Genomic DNA, 20321 nt, shown 5'->3' on the forward strand with positions numbered 1-20321 from the left:
CAAGAAAGTCTTATATTCTTCTGCGAAATGCCTTTAAGTGTTTTAATTGATTGTACTTGAATTTCCAAAAGAAGTGGTTGCAAGAAATTTTTCTGCATTACTTTGGGTTTATGTGTTTTGTGTGCTCAAATATCTCTTTAAAAATTGTTAATTGTAAAATCTATCAAACACATGGGTATAGTTTCAAGAAAAATAGAACTATCACATGTACCACCTATACCACCATGCCACTTCATAAGTAATGCATAATAGGTATCTTAGGGCCTCTGGGTAGCATAGGGGATGGCATCTACCTCCATTTCCATTAGAGGAACCACTATCTACTTCTATACTAAACACATTGTTGCTCTTCTTCACAACCTTTCCACATATGAGTGTATCCTTTACTATCCAAACAAGTAACCAAATAAATTAAAATAAAATTTTAGATGACTCCGTAACTATTAAAATCTGGCTGTTTGCTTTCCAATTTGGGGGAACCAAAAGGACTAAGTGTCTACTGCATACCTATAGAATGGCTAAAATAAAAATCCTGACAATACCAGCTGGTGGTGAGTTTATGGAGCAACTGGAACTCTCATGTACTGTTGGTGGGAAGATAAAATGATGCAGCTATCCTGAAAGTTTCTTATAAAGTTAAATATATGCTTGCCGTATGACCCAGCAATCCCTAGGCACTTATCCAAAGGAAATGAAAACTTGCATTCAGATAAAAACTTGTCAGTATTCATAACGGCTTTGTTGATGATCTCCAGACTGGAAACAACCCAAATGTCTTTCATTGAGTGAATGAATAAACAGACTGTGGTACATCCAAATCCAGCAATGAAAAGGAGTGGGCTATTGAGATCTGCACCAACTTGGATGAATCTTGAGGTTATTTGTCTGAATGGAAAAAATCAATCTCAAAAGATTACATACTATGGTATTCCACTTATAAGACATTCTAAAACATAAACAAACCAAAAAAGCACAAAACCTATAGTGATGGAGAATGGATCACTAGTTGAGAGGGACTGGGAGTATGACGGAATTCCACGAGGTGATAGAACAGTTCTGTATTCTGATTGGGTCAGTGGCAATGACATAAATCTATATATAGGTCAAGGTTCATAAAACAGCACACCAAAAGTGTCTATATATTATATGTTACTTTTAAAAATAAATACACTCAGCTGAAGTACCCATAAGTATGCCAACTGATTATTTAGACTGTCACTGTCTGAACTCAAGTACCAAGAGGATTTGGATAATGAACAATGCTTGTATTCTTAGTGTTCTCTAATTTTGAAATTTATATAAATGGAATTATACCCTAATATTGGCCGTGATATGTTTTTCATACTTTTCTGGGTTTTGCTTGATGAAATCTTGTTTAGGATGTCTGTATCTATTTTCATGGGCAAGATTGGTCTGTTGTTTTTCTTACTTACCCTGCTTGCTGGTTTTGGTACCAAATTTATGCTAAGCTTCATGGTATACATCTCTTTTGTTGACATTCTGTTGTCCTTTGAAAAATAATTTTACCCTTAATCTAGTTTGTAGATGTTTAATTTCAATTATTTAATTTTATTTGTAAACAATGTTACATTTGGTTCTTCTTTCAATATGTGTTCTCATTCATTCAACAAATATTTACTGAGTATTTACTATTTTCTAAGCATTATTGGCATTGGGATTTTAGAAGTAAATTAAATAGATGAAAATTTCTGCTCTCATGGAATTTATATTCTAGTGGAGGAGACAGCAAAATAACAAGGAAAGTTTATAGAATTTCAGTAGTGATAAAGACCAAGGAGAAAAATTAAGTATGAGGAGGGGATAGGAGTGTTAAAAATTTAGAACCAGTGGCCAAGCAAGAACTTCCTGAGTAGGTGACATTTGAGTAAAGATGGAAGGAGTTGAGGGGTTGAATTATGTGGATGTTCAGGGAAAAAGCATTCCCGAAAGCCAGTACTAAAACTCCAAGGCAAATATGTTCCTGGAGTCTTGAGGAACTGAGAAGAGAGAGTTACAGCATAATGAAGAATGAAATGTCCCTGGTGGTCCACTAATTAGGACCCCAAGCTTCCACTGCAGGGGGTATCGGTTCAATTCCTAGTCAGGGAGCTAAGATTCCATAAGCCGCATGGCACAGCCAAAAAGCAAAAATGCAGCAGAGTGAAGGAAAGAAAGGATAATAGAGATGAAGTCAGAGTGATAATAGTGAGCTAAATCATGTAGCTTCTAGGTCCTAGGACTCCTGGAGGACTTTGAGCATGAGTGACATGCTCTGACTTATATTTCAGTAGGATCACTCTGTTTCTTTCTGCTCACTCTAAGGAGTTTGATTGTTGATTGGTTTTTTTTTTTTTTTTTTTGTATTGAGCTGTTTGCATATTTTGAAAATTAATCCCTTGTTGGTCACACCATTAGCAAAATATCTTCTCCCATTCTGTAAGTTGTCTTTTAGTTTCATTATGGTTTCCTTTGCTGTGCAAAAACTTTTAAGTTTAATTAGGTCCCATTTGTTTATTTTCATTTTTATTCCCATTACTCTAGAAGACAGATCCAAAAAGATATTGTGGTGATTTATGTCAAAGAGTGCCCTACCTATGTTTTCCTCTAGGAGTTTCTATAATATTTGATCTTACCTTTAGGTCTTTAATACATTTTGAGTTTATGATGTTAAAGAATGTTCTAATTTCATTCTTTTATAATTAGATGTCTAGTTTCCCCAGCATCACACATTGAAGAGACTGTCTTTTCTTCATTGTATATTTTTGCCTCCTTTAAGATTAATTGTATGTTTATTTCTGGACTTTCTAACTTGTTCCATTGATCTGCATGTCTGATTTTGCAAAAACTTCATTTTTAGACATGCTAAATTTTGGGGACCTATTATACATTCAACTGGAAATAACAAGTAGGCATTTGGGTTTGTGGATATAGCTTTTTAAGGGAGAGTCTGAGCTGAGACATAAGTCATTGGGATATGGATGGTATTTAAAGCCATGGGATTAATGAGCTCACCAAGGGTGTGAGCATAGATAGAAAGCATAGTTTGAGTCCTAAAACTTGGGATACACTAGTATACAGAGTCTAGTCATGCAGAAAAGAAGAAATCAAAAGAAACTGAGAAAGAATAGTTGGAGGTGAGGAATATTAGGAGAATATGGTTTCTCAGAAGCCAAATTTTCTAGAAAGTATTTCAGGCAAGAGTAGATTTGATCTACTATATGAAATGTAGCTTATAGTCAAATAAAAACTGAGAATCAACCACTGAATTTAGCAGCATTGGCTCCACTGCTGACCTTGGTACATTCATGTTCTATGAAGCATTGAGAGCAAAAATTCTTACTGGAGTGAGTTCAAGTCAGAATGGGAAGAGTGAATCGAGGTGGTGAGTTTATTAACTTTTGTAGGAGTTTTTCTTAACAGGGAAAAAGTGCAAGTGATATCTAAATGGGTAAATGAGATTAGGATATGTAGATTTTTTAATTAATATGAAAGTCACAGTATGTTTGTATGATGATGGGAATGATTCAATAAAGAGGAAAAATAGTGCAGGAGAAAGAGGGAAAATTCAAGGAGTGATTTCCACAAGAAGGTAAGGGATTGAGTGTGATGCACCAATACGTGGATAGCTTTAGCTAGAAACATATACAGTGTATTCATAGGAAGAGGAGGGGAGGCATAGCAAATACACAGCGGTACAAATAATTGTTGAAATTTTCTTAGTAATAATGGAAGCAAAAAAGGTAGAGATGTTAAAGGATTGGGGAGAGATTAGAAGTTATGAAATAGTCATTTAGGGGAGTGAAGGGATTGGACTAGGGAAACAGAGTTTTGACTCCTAGGTAGCATTAGGGACGCTCTTGATGATTATTAATATTTATGAATTTAAACAGAGGCAAATCTTTCTCCAGCCACACTCTACTCCCTTGAGTTTGTGCATGTATCAAGTAGAAAATTAGACTTCATTAGAAGTCCTTAAAAGACTACAGCAAGCATCAGAGTGTGATAAATCAAAGAGACGCAAGAGGATAACTAAAATGATTGACCACTAAATTTTAACTGAGTAATGGGAAAAGTAAGAATAAGATGGTAAAGAACAGTGAAGAGTAATGATTACAATAAATTTGTAGGTTCCAGTGGCAAAGGAGTTTTGGAGCTGAAGGTATGAGGAAGAGAGACAGAAATATAAGAGATGGTGTTTGGATGGTAGAGTATCTGAAACTGAGGTTGTACAGGTTGCAGTCAGTTGGTGATGACAAGAGGGAAGGTCTGACCATGGGAATAAGTGACTGAGATGGGGTGGGGGTCAAGGAACTAGGAGGTCGTGATTTTGGAAGAGTGCGCTCTCCAGATGTTGAAATCACTTCTGAGGAGTGTTAGAGAGGGTACTTGTGAGTCTTTATAGAATGAGACACAGGGACCCACGAATCAGTATGTGACTGTCACTGCAAGGACTACAGGTGGTTTAATCCGATGTCAAGAGAGTAAAAGCCAAGTGTTCTTTTGAGAAGAGGGAGGAATTGAAGACTGTCTGAATGAAACCATAAAAACAGAGATTGCTTACCTACCTTCAAACCCTATAGAATAAAAGGCATGGGGCAGGGAAGATAGCCACCACCTAAGAGAAGCACCTAAGGGAAGCAGGGCTATTGGGTAAGAGCAAGCTATAGGAAATATTAACAGAAAAGGCTGAGGATATATATATATAAAAAAAAATCTTACCATGTCTTTGGCCATATGTTCCAGAGAGCAGATGAAAGCATTTCAGGAAATGGTGAGTCTGTGACCTGAGTAATAAATACACATGGTTCCCCTGTACCATGCGCTAGGGTAGGCATGGGAGATATGACAGTGAATAAAAACCTGATCTCTGCTTTTGAAAATCTTTTAATCTAGTGAGAGAAACAGATACAGGTAGACCAACAGTTATTTGAGCTATGTGCTGTAATAGAAGATTACCCACAAAGCGCAGAGGAGAGAATCATGAATTTTCCTTGAGTATACCTAGGACATTTCTCTGAGGATGTATATCAGTTATCGATTGCTGTATAACCAGCTACCACACACCATAAATATTTTTCATTTTTCACAATTATGATCCTGTGAATTAGCAATCCAGGCAGTTCTTCTGCTGGCTTTACCCATGAGGTTCTAGTCATCCACTGGTTCACTTGAGGCTAGAGGGTCTATGATGGTCTCAACTCACTTGCTTGGCAGCAATGCCTTCTCTTTGCTGAGGCTTCTGTTCATCTCCACATTGCCTCGTATCCCATGGTAAGCTACACTGGGCTGCTTCACAGCCTGATGGTGTCAAGAGTTTCGAGAGAGAGAGAGGGAGGATGGAAACAGAAAGGTTTCTTCAGACCCAGGCTCCAGAACTCATACAATGTCAAGTTCACCACTGTCTATTCTTTGAAGCAAGTCACAAGACCAGCCTAGATTGAAGAGGATGGAGAAATCAACTCCATCTCCTGTTGTAGGAGTAGCAATGTCACATTGACATAGGGAGACATGATTCATTGGAGGCCATTATCCTAATGGTCTACCACAGGAAATAATTTTAGAACTAAGCCTTACTCAAGAGGAAAAAATGACCTAGGGAAGGTCATTTCAAGTAGAGGAAATAAAATTTTCATAGGTTCAAATACAGGAAAAGTATGCCAGGTTTCAGCAGGGATGAGCTTGTTTATGTATTCGGAGTTTAAGATACAATTATGTATGTTTGAGGAGAGGAATGCACTGGCAGGACAGCCACAGGAATTAAAAGGATATTAAATTTAACCTTAATAACAGATTAAAAAGAAACTTTAACTTTTGGATTTTATCCTAAAGGTAATGGACTGCCACCAGAGGTTTTAAAATAGGAGGACAAATCACAGTTATATGTTAGAAGTGTGTGAAAGATGGAGCAGGAAGAGAGAGGGAATCTGAGACTACTTAGGGAATCTTTAGAAGAGGGAGTCTAAGCAAAAAATAAGGAACGATCACCACAGCATCAGCAGAAACCACACCTTTAGAGCCACGGCTGATTTAATCCTCACAGAAATCCTATAAGAGAATATCTGGTATCTCCATCTTATAATTGAGGAGCTGCAAATTCAAAGGCAGACATTACTTTTCCGAGGTCACACAGCTAGTTAGTAGTTAGTGGCAGGACCTGTGCTTTGAGGACCCACTGTGAAAGAATGTAAGATTCAAGACATCTGAGGATAAGGTTGAATATAAGATCAATAGGACTTGGTGACTAGATGTGGGGCATAAGGTAACTCATTTAAAATTGGATCCAAGTTAACCTGATGGGTTGAATACGTACATCTTTTCTCTTCTGAAATGCCACATAAGTCATGGTAAAGGATTTTTTTAAAAGATGTGATCCCAAAGTTGGAGGCCATTATTATAATGATCGAACATGGAAAGTAAACATCATCCTTGGATTAAACAGCCTTGAAAAGATAGTCCAATTAAAAAAAAAAAAGAGCAAATAATGCTTCACTCTCTAGATGTACCACTATGGCAGAGATCCATGGAGAGTTACTTCCAAACATAGGAGACAATGACCACAAAATTCAGGAATCTGAAAAGCTTCAAGATGAATCGTAACTGACAACAATGCTGAGACAACCTAAACCATCATTGGTCAATGGAGAAAGATAAGAAACAGCTCTATTTAAATGATGGAGTCCTCAGAAGACTCAGACACTAGTAACACTAGTAGACCATTCTATCGAGTTAGAATGCATTTTACCAATATACTCACCTTCTGATTAATCATCACCACTTAACCAGACACTAACTGAGTGTCCACTCTCAGGTAAGATCAGGTCCCTTACAGCCAGCACAGCCCAGGCTGGAGTTGAGGTGGCCAGTCAAACCCCAGAATAGAAGGTAAATCTCATGCTCGATCTGTCCAAAGTATCAAACATATTCAGCCAGTATCTGTCATGGCACAAGAAACAATTACCAGTTAGAATACAGGAAATTCATTCAACAGCTCCAACCAATACCCAAGAACTTCATCCTACACCAGTGAAGAATTCCGTTGCAATTCTCTTGATGGAGCCGCAGTTGCAGTCTGTCCCATGAGTGTTACATTCAGACCCAGAGTCTGAGCTAGTACCAGCACAACAGCTCCAAGCTCTTCACCCCTACCAACCACCTCTAGAGAAAACCCTGGGATGGTATCTCAGGAAATCATTATTCCTCTTCACTCTCCTAACATTGCTTGTAGTAGAGTGGAGAGCCACATACAGAGAAAATCTATATCGCTGAGACCTTCAGATACCAAACCCAAGTAGAAATCCACGAATATATGGCCACTCTGTTACTATGCAAATGGAGGCTGTATCTACAGAACAGTCATCACCTTTTCCTCCTGTTCAGCAGCCTCCCCCAGCCTTTTAACCCTTTGTGAAGTAACCAGTCTCACATCACAAACCAACAAACACCCTTTTGAACATTTAAGGTGTTTTATCACCTCCAGGAGGCAACAGCTGGGAGAAGCCTTATCTTTTCTGTAATGGGAACCCCTTTCCTTAGTAAAGATTGGAAGGTAAAGATTAAGAATAGGTCTACGTATATGTATCCATATAACCAAATCACTTTGCTATACAACAGAAATTAACAACTTTGTAAATCGACTCCACCTCAGTAAAAATTTAAAAATAAGAAAAAAATAAAATGACAACAACAGAAAAGAATCCTGGGCATAGTGAAGCTGACTTAACCTGCATAGTGTTTCTCTCTTCCATTGCTAGATAACAGACTGTCCATACCTACATGTGACCAACCCCTTGAGTAAATAGTTATTCCAGTGAGAGAGAAGAGACAAATAACATGATGAAAAAGGGCCTCTGGTGAAAGCTGAGAAGGGCAAGTTTCCTCCCAAAGACTGTGTTAATGAGGAGCATGTGTGTCCCAGTGCATTCAGGATGCCATCACTAACACAAGCTCTAGAAAGCTACTGATCCCCACTTTCTCAGCAGCCTGGTGAAAATCAAAGATGAGAATAATACTCGTCAGCAGGAAGTAGCCCTGTTGGAAGACCCATCTCTGTGCTGTCCAGCTATACTGAGTTGAAAACCTCACCAGCTTGTCCAGATAATCCAAAAGGTTAAAAAAAAAGAAGCAACTATTAATTATCTATACCAAATAAATAAACATAATACACAAAAAATATGCAGATATATACATCTGTAATGGATCAAAGGAGTGAGTCTGGGTGAGAAACTCCAAACTGAAGGCGTTAGCATATAAGAAGAAGGTCCTAGACAAGAATATATATTTTTTTAAATCAACATTGAAATAAAAGGGGGATGTGGGCTTTGAAAAATAGAATTAGTGAAGAATGAGGGTAGAGGTATGGTAAAGATGTAGTTGTAAGAAGAGCAGAGCGTCAAAATAGACAGTTTTCTAGAATTCACAGATAGCCATCAAAGGGATCCAAGGAACTCAATGATACAAAAAAATCAGACCATGGATATTATTGTTTTTTCGGATGAGTCCCTTTTGAAGCAGACTTTGTGGTCCATTTATTTACAACTTTAGTAATGTGTTGGTACCTATCAATTGGAGTCAGTTACACAAGAGATGGTAGATATTTCTTGATCTTCTACCCTACAAATTAGGTTTATCTGGTGAATTGCTATAGGACCCATACAGGGTATGTAGGTGGCATTGTCCAAGAGACAGCTGGAAGTGAGGGACCCAAGTTCTGCAGAGCATTTTCTGTGACATGTGGGTTTGGGAGTCATCAGAGGCGAAGTGGCAGAGGTTTTCAGAGGCATGTTGTTGTTTAGTTGCTAAGTCGTGTCTGATTCTTTGCAGCCTCATAGACTGCAGCCCACCAGGCTCCTCGTCCATGGGATTTCCTAGGCAAGGAATACTGGAGTGGGTTGCTCTTTCCTTCTCCAGGGGATCTTCCTGACCAGAGATCATCTGGTCTCCTGAGTCTCCTGCATTGGCAGGTGGATTCTTTACCACTGAGCCACCTGGGAATCCCTCCCAGGGACATGACTGGGTACTAACATTTGTATCTTCATCTGTAAGCTATATGCCAGTCTGGTCCTTATTTAGCCTGAGATAATTGCTAACCCATCCCCATCTCCTATGATATTGATTGCTGATGTCAAGAAATCACCTTCACCTCTCAGGAACTTATAGGTGAATCCACAGATCTTGGTAAAATGGAGAGAGTGATGGGATGCCCATTGGTTCACCTGGGGACCAGATATCTTGGAGTTAGGAAGGCCATCCCAGGGAGTAAATATACCAAGGTAAGGAATAAGTATATTTATAGAAGATCAAACATAAGAGCCATTAGAATACAATTTCTTTCTCAAAAGTGAAAAATTAAGAGCTCTAAGGGGTGAGGCTTAGCAAATTTTCAGAGAACATAGCTGGAAAATTAGAGAAAGAAAAACAGGGAAGAAAGAGAATCCAATACTAGATTAAAAGTCAAGGCTCATTGGCTTTGGAGAGGGAAGGCTCATTCATAAGAAACAAAGTTGCCAACTCATCTCACCTTCCAGAGGCTTGGTATTTCCAGGCAAGGTGCCCACAGAAAGGGCACTTACTGATCATCTTATCACTCCCTTTTCAGGAGAGTAGATTGGCCTCCTTGGGCCCTCCTTTCTGAACATTAACTAGGTTTCAGAGATTGTGGTTGGAGCCAAGATGGGGAGGTTTCTGAGTTTCCAGCTTCCAGCCTGCCAGCCCTCTCCACTCCCCACCTGCCCTGCGTGTGATAGACATATCCTGGGCCAAATGCCTGCCAACTCCAGGAAACCAGCCAGCTTGCACTGCCTTACCCAGCTGTCTTAGACAGTCGTTCCAGGATAATTCTCCGTCATCTGAATGTCATAAGGAATTTTCCAGGGACTTTGAAGATTAGTTTCTTCCAGGGCATCATCAGAAAAACAAATTCCTACCTCGTAAGTGTCATAGATAAGTAGCACTTAATTTTGCAGACAGGAAAATTGAGTCTCAGAGACATGATGTCATGTGCTCAGAAATCACACAGCTTGTCAGTGTCCAAATCCAGATAGAATCTGGATTCCTTGTTTCTGTTACAGTGCTGTTTCCATTACCTTATGGAGAAAATTATAGGCTCTTGAATTGGAACAGTTCCTTACAGGTGTCTGGTGCATTCCCTGTGAACACAAGAATCTCTTAGGTAGCTTACCAAGGATATACATCCAAGGACATCTCTATGTTCCTGGGCTCAGAAACCTTTGCTTTCAGCATCTACCCAGATTATCTAATGCAGCCTATTTGAATTTGGGAATCAGTACAGTCGCCACATTCCTGCCAAGTGCTCTCCAGCCTCAGCTTTAATAACCTTCAATGATGATTGTTATCATCTCTTGTTCCCACTTTGGATAACTTTGACTTTTAGAAACTTCTTTTTTGTAGTGAATTGAAACTTATCCACAGCCAGCTTCAACCAATTAGTCCCAATTCTACTTCTCTCTCACAATAAAGAAACAGAGGAATGAATTCAATTAAAAGTTTATCTACATAGATTTCCTTGTGAATTTTTACTATACAGTAATTTTCAGATTGTAATACTAGGTATATACATGATTTTTATTTTGCTGATCTGTATATTTCTTACTTCATAGTCCACAGATTTCTTTTGAATGACTTTATGGTCACATAAACATTTAAATTATTTAATGATGCTATAACAAATTTTATTTATTGAGGTCCTAATATAATATAATATACCTTTTGGATATTGTAAGTAACCCTATTATTCTTATATTTGTGATGATTTAAATTCAACCAATTAGTAGTATATAAATATAACTTATTTTTAATTAGCATATCAAAATTTATACATATATAGATGTTATTCCCTTCAAATAATTTCCTTGAAAAGTTGCATATTTATTTCAAGAATACTGTCATTGATTTTATTATTTCTAGAATTTCTCTCTGACAAGAACTTTTAAAGCTTCTAGAGTTTGTTAAAATATCTTCAGGAGAAGCACAGTCATAAATCCATATATGTTTGTACACACACACACACACACACACACACACACACACCCCTACATATACTCTGCTTTGGGGACTAAAGGTTTGCTTAGGATGCAAACCGACTGTCTAGCTGAGAGCAACCAGAAGAGTTGGGGGTGGGGAGGAATGAAGTTGATGCTACTGGAGACCTAATAAGAGAGTGAAGAATTATTGGGCCAAGGTTTATAATAATGTGAAAATTACCCTGGGGACGTTTGAGAAGCGAAACAGGCAATTGCAAAGCTGAGAAGTACCTTTGATAACATCAGGGGATGAGAGTAAGTAACTAAAACTGGAGTCTGAAGACCACTGAGCATGAAGACCCTGAGAAATTCACCATGCTCACAGACAAGGCTCTGAAAGACTTAAAAATAAAATGAAAATATTCAATCTTCATACAGACTGGAAACCAACTTCCAGTAATCAGGATAGGCCAAAAAAATCTAAATTCTTGATTTTAGTGAAAAGTGATTCCAGATCATTAGTACCTGTGTGCACTTGGATGAAGCAGATACAAATACTTTCTAGAAGAAGTTAACTTTATTCTAGTCCTCAAATTATTTCCACCAATGACTTTCCAAATATAAAGTTAGTACACAGTCTGAGATAACAGGCACATAAGGATAAGTTAACAGGAATGAAAACTAGTAGAAACAATAGATGACTGAAACAAACTCAAAAGAGCTCCAGATAGTGAAGTTATCTACTATAAAATAACTGTAAAATAACTGTCATTATTGTGTTTATGACATAGGTAGAAAGCAAAAGATGAAATTTTCAGCAGAGAACTACAAAACCACTAAAAAATACTCATATACCATTTTAATAGAAATTCTAGAATCATAAAATTTTAACAACCAAGATTAAGAACTCTGGTGCATGATTTTAATGGCATACTAAATGTGGCTGAAAAGAGAATTGCTATACTGGAAGATAATTCAGGAAAAAAAAATCAGAATTAAGACAAAATGAATAGGATGAGCAATTGAGCATAGAGGGTAAAAGACATGGAAGTATGAGAAAGTTAAATGTTTAAAGGAGTCTTAAATATGTAGAAGAGAGAAAGAATGATTCAGAACCAATATTTGAAGAAAAATTAAGAATCTTTTTAAAATTAATAGAAGACACTGGCCCACAAAATCAGAAAGCCAAACAATCTTCAAGCAGAAAAAAATAATTTACACTTGTACATCATAGAAAAATTATAGAAAGCCAAAGGTGAAGATAAAATTTGTAAAGACAGCAAGAAAAGAAAGGACAGATCTAACTTCAAAAAGGGAATAATTAGACTGACATTTAATTTTCTTGAGAAACAGTGGAAGCTGAAAGATAACAAGCTGATAGCAAATAACTGTCAATCTAAAATTCTATACAAAGCAAAAATATCCTCATACCAACAAATTTAGCAGCATATATGAAATGTAAAAGTTCCTTGAAACACGAATTATCAAAACTGACTTATGAAGAATTTTAAAAGTAAATAGAACTACCTGTTTAAAGGAATTGAATTTATAGTTAAAATCTTCCCCACAAACAAAACTAGAGTCCCATTTGGTTTCCCATGTAAAGATTTAAAGGAAGAAGTAATATCTACTCTACATTGAGAAGGTGAGAGTACTTCCCAACTCATTTGATGAAGCTAAGATTATCATGATACCAAAAATAGACCATGGCATTACAAAAAAGGAAAAGTGCAATACGATGTATTTCCTGAAAATAGATGCAAAATTTTGAAACAAAATATTAGCAAATTGCATCAAGTCATATATTAAAGTTAGGAATCAGCAAACTTTTTCTCTAAAGGCTGTGTTGGCAAATAATATAGATTTTGTGAGCCACAAAGTCTCTGTTACAGTTACTGAGCTCTACAAAAACAGCCACAGATAACATGTCAATGAGTGTGTCTGTGTTAATTACTCAGTTGTGTCCAACTCTTTGCAACCCCATGGACTGTAGCCTACCAGGCTCCCTTGTCCATGGAATTCTCCAGGCAAAAATACTGGAGTAGATTGCCATTCCCTTTTCCAGGGATTCTTCCTGACTCATGATCAAACCCGGGTCTCCTGCATTGCAGGCAGATTCATTACTACCTGAGCTACCAGGGAAGTCATGTCAACAAGTGGGCATGGCTATATTCCTATGAAACTGTATTTTCAAAAATATATGACAAGGTCATAGTTTGCCTACCCTTGCTTTAGATGCATCTAATAAACAAGACATTGAGTAAAGAAGGCATGTGCAGAAGGATATATACTGTATGATTTCATTTATGTAACATTCCAAAACCAAACTATGGAATGATAGCATTGAGGAGTATATAACAGGTGATAAAAATGATAGAAAAAGGATGAAAGTGATACTGTTTACCTACAGGCAGGTGTTGTGATTGAGATAAGACAGGCAAGGAACTCCTGGAGTGTCGGGGAAATTCCTTTAACCTCTGTTACAGTAACATGAGTATTTTCCTTAAAGAAGTTCAATAGTACATATTGTATGTAGTATTTCATGACTAAAATCAAATTTTCTTTTCTTTTTCTTCATTAAAAGGTAGTTTGAGTTCAGTTTGGTGAGTAAGGTCTGCTGCGCTTAGTCGCTTCGTCATGTCTGACTCTTTGCGACCCCATGGACTGCAGCCTGCCAGGCTCCTCTGTCCACAGGGATTTTCCAGGCAAGAGTACTGGATGGCTTCTCCTCCAGGGGATCTTCCCAACCCAGGGATCCAACCCAGGTCTCTGGCATTGCAGGCAGATTCTTTACTGTCTGAGCTCCTAGGGAAGCAAGGAAGGTCTGGATAAGGCCAGTTGCTAGGGAAGAATGCCAATTTTGGTTTAAATAAGGAATGATTGAATGAATGAAGCTGGTTTCCTTGTTGTCCTTAGAAACTGGTGCATAAGTTTATTTCTGAAGAGGGTTTCCAAAAATATTTGTAGCGCAGCCAGTACTGCTTGAAATAAGGATATAGCCTCCAAGGGGCCAACTCTGAAAAAGACAATGCTTAATTAAATATTGACTATGCTGTATTTCCCTTAACAAATATAACTCTCTGTAACACATTTTCCTTCAGTGTGTGCATTTTCACTTTCTTCTTCTGAAGTTCACTTCAGCGACAACATCCTGAAATCCTGTCAAGTTATAATTGTGAAAGCAAAAGGCATAACTCTGATATTCTTGGCCTTGGTGCCATTAAAATCTTACTCTAAATGTCACATTAATTCATCTTTTCATATTTTTCCTTGTTTGATTTTTTTCCTTCAAGAAGTAATGGTAAGTGGAATGAAAAAGGAAAAGACAGCTCATTTATTAAAAGTGAAAATACACTGCCTGATCCTCTAATTTGGACTCTAACATTTCTTTTTAAACACATCTATTAAAAAGTCTGTTTCAAAGTGGAATAAAATTTAAAGAGAGAATGAAGTCCAGATTTATCTTGGATTAACCCAGAGTCACTGAGTCTTTTTAAAAGAAAGAATCAGAAACTATCATGGGTACTGTGCTTGTAACAAGGGGCAGTAGGTTAGCAGCAATGACTATTGATTTCATGAATCAACTACTATAGCACAGATTTCTTTACTCTAAGTTGGCTGAATGTGTTGCTGGTGGGTAGACTCTAGCAAAATCTTATTGCTGGCAGGAAGTCTATGTAAAGATTGTGAACATGTAGACCATTAACTTTCAGCCTAACTCCTTCTTGCAGTTTATTTTGTCATTCTATTCTACAATGGTACCAGGACAATGGTACCGGATAGAACTTTAACTTATGGAAGCATAAAACATTTTACTGGCATATTAAAGTAATTATGGTACATGTTATATATTTTAAAATTTTAAGCCGAATTTAGAAGTTGTATCATCCATAAAGGCTTTTTTCCCCTTAAACATATTGACATTAATAAGGCATGGTCTACACAGATGAAGCCTAATTCTACCTACAGTTGCTTCCAGAGGAAAATTGAAATTGTTTTAATATAAAACTTTGATTATGACATTTAGCCTAGTTTTGGGTTCTAAGACATCATTTTCTAGGTCCAAGAACCATATCATTGGCTCAGGAACTTCTACAGAATCCAGTTCTACTCTGTATGTTGTTTAGATAATATGCACTTAGGGTATTATTTTCATGAGAATTCATGATAGCAATATTTGTAGAGCTTATCATAGCTAGCACTTGTTGACTATCTCTAGTGTCTGAAACACTCCCACCTTTTTTTTTTTTTTTTATTAGTTGGAGGCTAATTACTTTACATCATTGCAGTGGTTTTTGTCATACATTGAAATGAATTAGCCATGGATTTACATGTATTCCCCATCCCGGTCCCCCCTCCCACCTCCCTCTCCACCCGATCCCTCTGGGTCTTCCCAGTGCACCAGGCCCGAGCACTTGTCTCATGCACCCAACCTGGGCTGGTGATCTGTTTCACCCTAGATAATATACATGTTTCAATGCTGTTCTCTTGAAACATCCCACCCTCGCCTTCTCCCAGAGTCCACATGTCTGTTCTATACATCTGAGTCTCTTTTTCTGTTTTGCATATAGGGTTATCGTTACCATCTTTCTAAATTCCATATATATGTGTTAGTATACTGTAATGGTCTTTATCTTTCTGGCTTACTTCACTCTGTATAATGGGCTCCAGTTTCATCCACCTCATTAGAACTGATTCAAATGAATTCTTTTTAATGGCTGAGTAATATTCCATGGTGTATATGTACCACAGCTTCCTCATCCATTCGTCTGCTGATGGGCATCTAGGTTGCTTCCATGTCCTGGCTATTATAAACAGTGCTGCGATGAACATTGGGGTGCACGTGTCATGAAAAGATGCTCAACATCACTCATTATCAGAGAAATGCAAATCAAAACCACAATGAGGTACCATTATACACCAGTCAGGATGGCTGCTATCCAAAAGTCTACAAGCAATAAATGCTGGAGAGGGTGTGGAGAAAAGGGAACCCTCTTACACTGTTGGTGGGAATGCAAATTAGTACAGCCACTATGGAAAACAATGTGGAGATTTCTTAAAAAGCTGGAAATAGAACTACCATATGACCCAGCAATCACACTCCCACCTTTATCCTGAGCTAACTGCTGGGATGGAAAGCAGGCTGGGAAGTCCAAAGAGTGCCCTCTTCAGAGTCACAGTTGTAGGTTTTTCTAACACTTCCTATATCCAGGTATTTCCCCCTCTAAACCAAGTGAAGCAGGCTCCAGGAGAATCACTGGTGATGACTAGGACTGCCACAAGAAGCGGCACATTGGATCCTCTAACTAGATTCTTACTGAACTCTTGAACCAATGCATGCATGGTAAGTTGCTTCAGTCATTCTGACTCTTTGTGACCCCAGGGACTGTAGCCCACCAGGCTCCACTGTCCATGGGCTTCTCCAGGCAAGAATACTGGAGTGAATTGCCATGCCCTCCTCCTGGGGATCTTCCCAACCCAGGGTTGGAACCCAGGTCTCCCACACTACAGGCAGATTCTTCACTGTCTGGGCCATCAGGGAAGCCAGTTCTTTCTTTTTTTTTTTTTTTTTTTCATTTATTTTTATTAGTTGGAGGCTAATTACTTTACATCATTACAGTAGTTTTTGTCATACATTGAAATGAATTAGCCATGGATTTACATGTATTCCCCATCCCGGTCCCCCCTCCCACCTCCCTCTCCACCCAATCCCTCTGGGTCTTCCCAGTGCACCAGGCCCGAGCACTTGTCTCATTTGAATCAGTTCTAATGAGATGGATGAAACTGGAGCCCATTATACAGAGCGAAGTAAGCCAGAAAGATAAAGACCATTACAGTATACTAACACTATATATGGAATTTAGAAAGATGGTAACGATAACCCTATATGCAAAACAGAAAAAGAGACTCAGATGTATAGAACAGACATGTGGACTCTGGGAGAAGGCCAGTTCTTTCTTATTTCTGCCACCAGAAAGAAAAATATGGAAAAATTCATGGGAAGCTTGGCAAGTATCTCTTTGACTTTGTGGATATAGGTAAACTAAGATGTCTGCTTCTTGAAGCTAAGAGGCTGGATGGGGCAGCTCACACCAACAGGAAAATAGGGACCATGGTATGGTATGATATCCAAGGAGAAAGATATGGATCATGGTCCCCAGGATCCCTGTGACCCTTGGAGTATCAAGGAAGGATCTCCGTGAAGACTGAAAAAGAGGGAGAAAGAAGAAATATCAGTGCTTATCCAATTACGAGTCCCTCTCAAAAGTACTGGTAGAAGGAAAAGAAATAAGATTTAAACTGGGATTAAATTTCAAACACAAGTGACCAGAAAGCTAAAGGGTCTACCCAAGATGTCGTCGTTGTTGTTCAGTCCCTCAGTCATGTCCAACTCTTTGCGAATTACAGCACGCAAGGCTTCCCTGTCATTCACCATCTCCCAGAGTTTGCTCGGAGGACTCCTTATGATGCCATCCGACGATCTCATCCTCTGTCATCCCCTTCTCCTCCTGCCCTCAATTTTCCCCAGAATTAATGTGGCAAAGGAGATCTGCCTTTACATGTTTGAGTGCAGTGATTAGAGAAAAGTGAAATCATTTCAAGGAAGGATCTGCATGCTGCAGTCCATGGGGTCACAAAGAGTCGGACACGACTGAGTGACTGAACTGAACTGAAAATCATTTCATCTTTGTACCTTAGTGAATTCAGATTGTGCAATAAACCAGATATAATGTTTAGTGATAAAAGGAATTGGGGACTTCTGTTTCTGGTCACACAGCTAGCTAGATATCAGAAGAACACCCTTTGTTCAGAACACTGAACCGATAAGAAAGTAAGATCAATCTTTCAAGGCTATAATCTAGAAAGTGAGAATCCAGAAAAGTCAGCTATGAGAGGATTAGCCTTTTAGGGGACATCTATCATTCCCAGGTAGTCCAGGGCCTGGCTTTTTAGAGCCTATGCATGTGGGTGTTAAGAAATAAAATTGAGTAGGGAGACAGTCACTTCAGAGACCCCTGGAAGGCAATTCCATTTTCGGGTGAACTAGGGTTAAAGAGCTTCAGAAAGGGAGGTGACAGGAATAATCATTTCAGCCTTGGTTATTATTAGAGTGAAAGAAAGAAGGAAAAATATCTCCTTAAATAATTCCAAATCCTAAATCTCACCCTGCTGATGTGTCTCACCAAACCCCGTGTGCCCCACCCCACACCCCAGAAAAGACAAGTAAAATAATATAGTTTCTCCATTTCAGTACTGCTCCCAGGTACCTGGCAGAAGCAAACACACATCTCCTCTCTGAAGGAACACACTTTAAATATGGACCTCAAAAATTTTCAGAAAAAAAAAGCAAATATCTCTAGAAATGTAGAAAAGCAAGCTAGCATGAGTGAAAGTCAGCAGAAAGCACGAACGGAAGAATCCAACCCATAAAGACTGTGAATGTTGAAATTATCATATATAGACTAGTTGTTAGGTCAGAGCATATGAAACTGTCAATTTTGCAAGTCAAAACTGGTCGATATCTGATATTTCATATATTTTACCTAATACTTTAAAGAAATAAGGGGATATTGGAAATATCTTGAAGGAATAAGCTTTGTGTACTCTCAAAAAGGACTAAGAACTTTGATAAGGAGCCAAATGAAAATTCTAGAAATGAAAAAATATAATAATTGAAATTAGAAACTTAATAGAAATGTTCAACAGCAGATTTGGCTTAGTTAAAATGAGAAATAATGAACTGGAAGATAAAGCAGATGAAAGTTCACAGGATATAGTAGGGAAAGAAAAACACAGAATTAATATGAAAGAAAGGTTGTAGAAAAAAGTGAGAAATCCAAACACCTAATCAAATTTTCAGAAGGAAATAATAGAAAAGTGGGAAGGGTCATTCATCCCCATTTATTCTATTCCTTCTTGATTTAAAGATATTTGTTGACAATTTTGTAGACTTGATTGACAACTTCAGTCCTCAGCTTCTAAAACTCAAGCAAATTCCAAGCAGGATAAAAGAAAATAAATTTATATCTAGCTACATTCACTTCACATTGGAGAAACACAAAAGGAAAATCTTCAAAATAACTAGAGAGAAAAGACAGACTGTTTATTCAAAAAAATGACTGACAGGTGACCTCTCATATAAAAATGGAAGCTATAGGGCAATGGAAGAAAATCTTCCAAGTGTTTAGGGAAAATAACAAGCACTTAAATATCTACTTGTAATGAAGCTATCTTTCACCAAGAGCACAGTTATCATATAAAAATGAAGGGAATCTATTATTAGCATACATTTACCAAATGAATTTCTATAGAATATACTTCAGAAAGAAGGAAAATTATCCCAGAGAAAGTCTAAGATGCAAAAGGAAATAGGAAGTAAGCAACAGAGTGATTAATCTAAAAAACATGAACTACATAAAGCAAAACCAATTATCTTCATTCTAAGTACACGATAGCCACCTGTGGTCAGGACAGAAATACAGCATTCCCATAATTGCAGAACTGTATTATTGGATAGTACTATTATGGATTTTAAGGTTTATATCTGTATTAGTTTGCCATTGCTACTGTAACAAATTAAATTTAATAACAAAATCTTTGAATCAACACATACTTATTCTCTTACAGTGCTGGGGTCAGAAGTTCAAAATGAGTCTTATGAGGCTAAAATTAAGGTATTTGGTAGGGCTGTGTTCCTTCTAGATACTCTCTGAAAAAAATGTGTTTTTTGCCTTTTCCAGCTCCTACAGAATACTCACAGTCCTTGACTTATGACCCCCTTCTCCATTTTTTAAAATTTTATATATATATTTTTTTATTTTTTTCCATTTATTTTTATTAGTTGGAGGCTAATTACTTTACAATATTGTAGTGATTTTTGTCATACATTGACATGAATCAGCCATGGATTTACATGTACTCCCCATCCTGATCCCCCTTCCCACCTCCCTCTCCACCCGATCCCTCTGGGTCTTCCCAGTGCACCAGCCCTGAGCACTTGTCTCATGCATCCAACCTGGGCAGGTGATCTGTTTCACCCTTGATAATATACATGTTTCGATGCTGTTCTCTCGAAACATCCCACCCTCGCCTTCTCCCACAGAGTCCAAAAGTCTGTTCTGTACATCTGTGTCTCTTTTTCTGTTTTGCATACAGGGTAATCGTTACCATCTTTCTAAATTCCAGAAATATAGATCAATGGAACAGAATAGAAAGCCCAGAGATAAATCCATGAACCTATGAACACCTTATCTTCGACAAAGGAGGCAAGAATATACAATGGAAAAAAGACAACCTCTTTAACAAGTGATGCTGGGAAAACTGGTCAACCACTTGTAAAAG

General features: G+C 37.9%; 1 protein-coding gene and 1 long non-coding RNA gene across 8 annotated transcripts in view; one reads left to right on the plus strand and one right to left on the minus strand.

The window, feature by feature from the left end:
* Positions 1-20321, plus strand: part of RGS6 (regulator of G protein signaling 6) — a 595863-nt gene that overhangs the window by 413657 nt on the left and 161885 nt on the right. The gene's annotated exons all lie outside the window — the stretch shown is intronic.
* On the minus strand, positions 282-7347 carry LOC139035677 (uncharacterized). The gene is made up of 3 exons (XR_011488364.1): positions 7020-7347; positions 6755-6933; positions 282-885 (listed from the first exon to the last, which is right to left on the minus strand). It is a non-coding gene; the product is annotated as an uncharacterized lncRNA (long non-coding RNA).

The sequence above is a fragment of the Odocoileus virginianus genome, chromosome 6, assembly GCF_023699985.2.
Source record: "Odocoileus virginianus isolate 20LAN1187 ecotype Illinois chromosome 6, Ovbor_1.2, whole genome shotgun sequence".
NCBI lineage: Eukaryota > Metazoa > Chordata > Mammalia > Artiodactyla > Cervidae > Odocoileus > Odocoileus virginianus.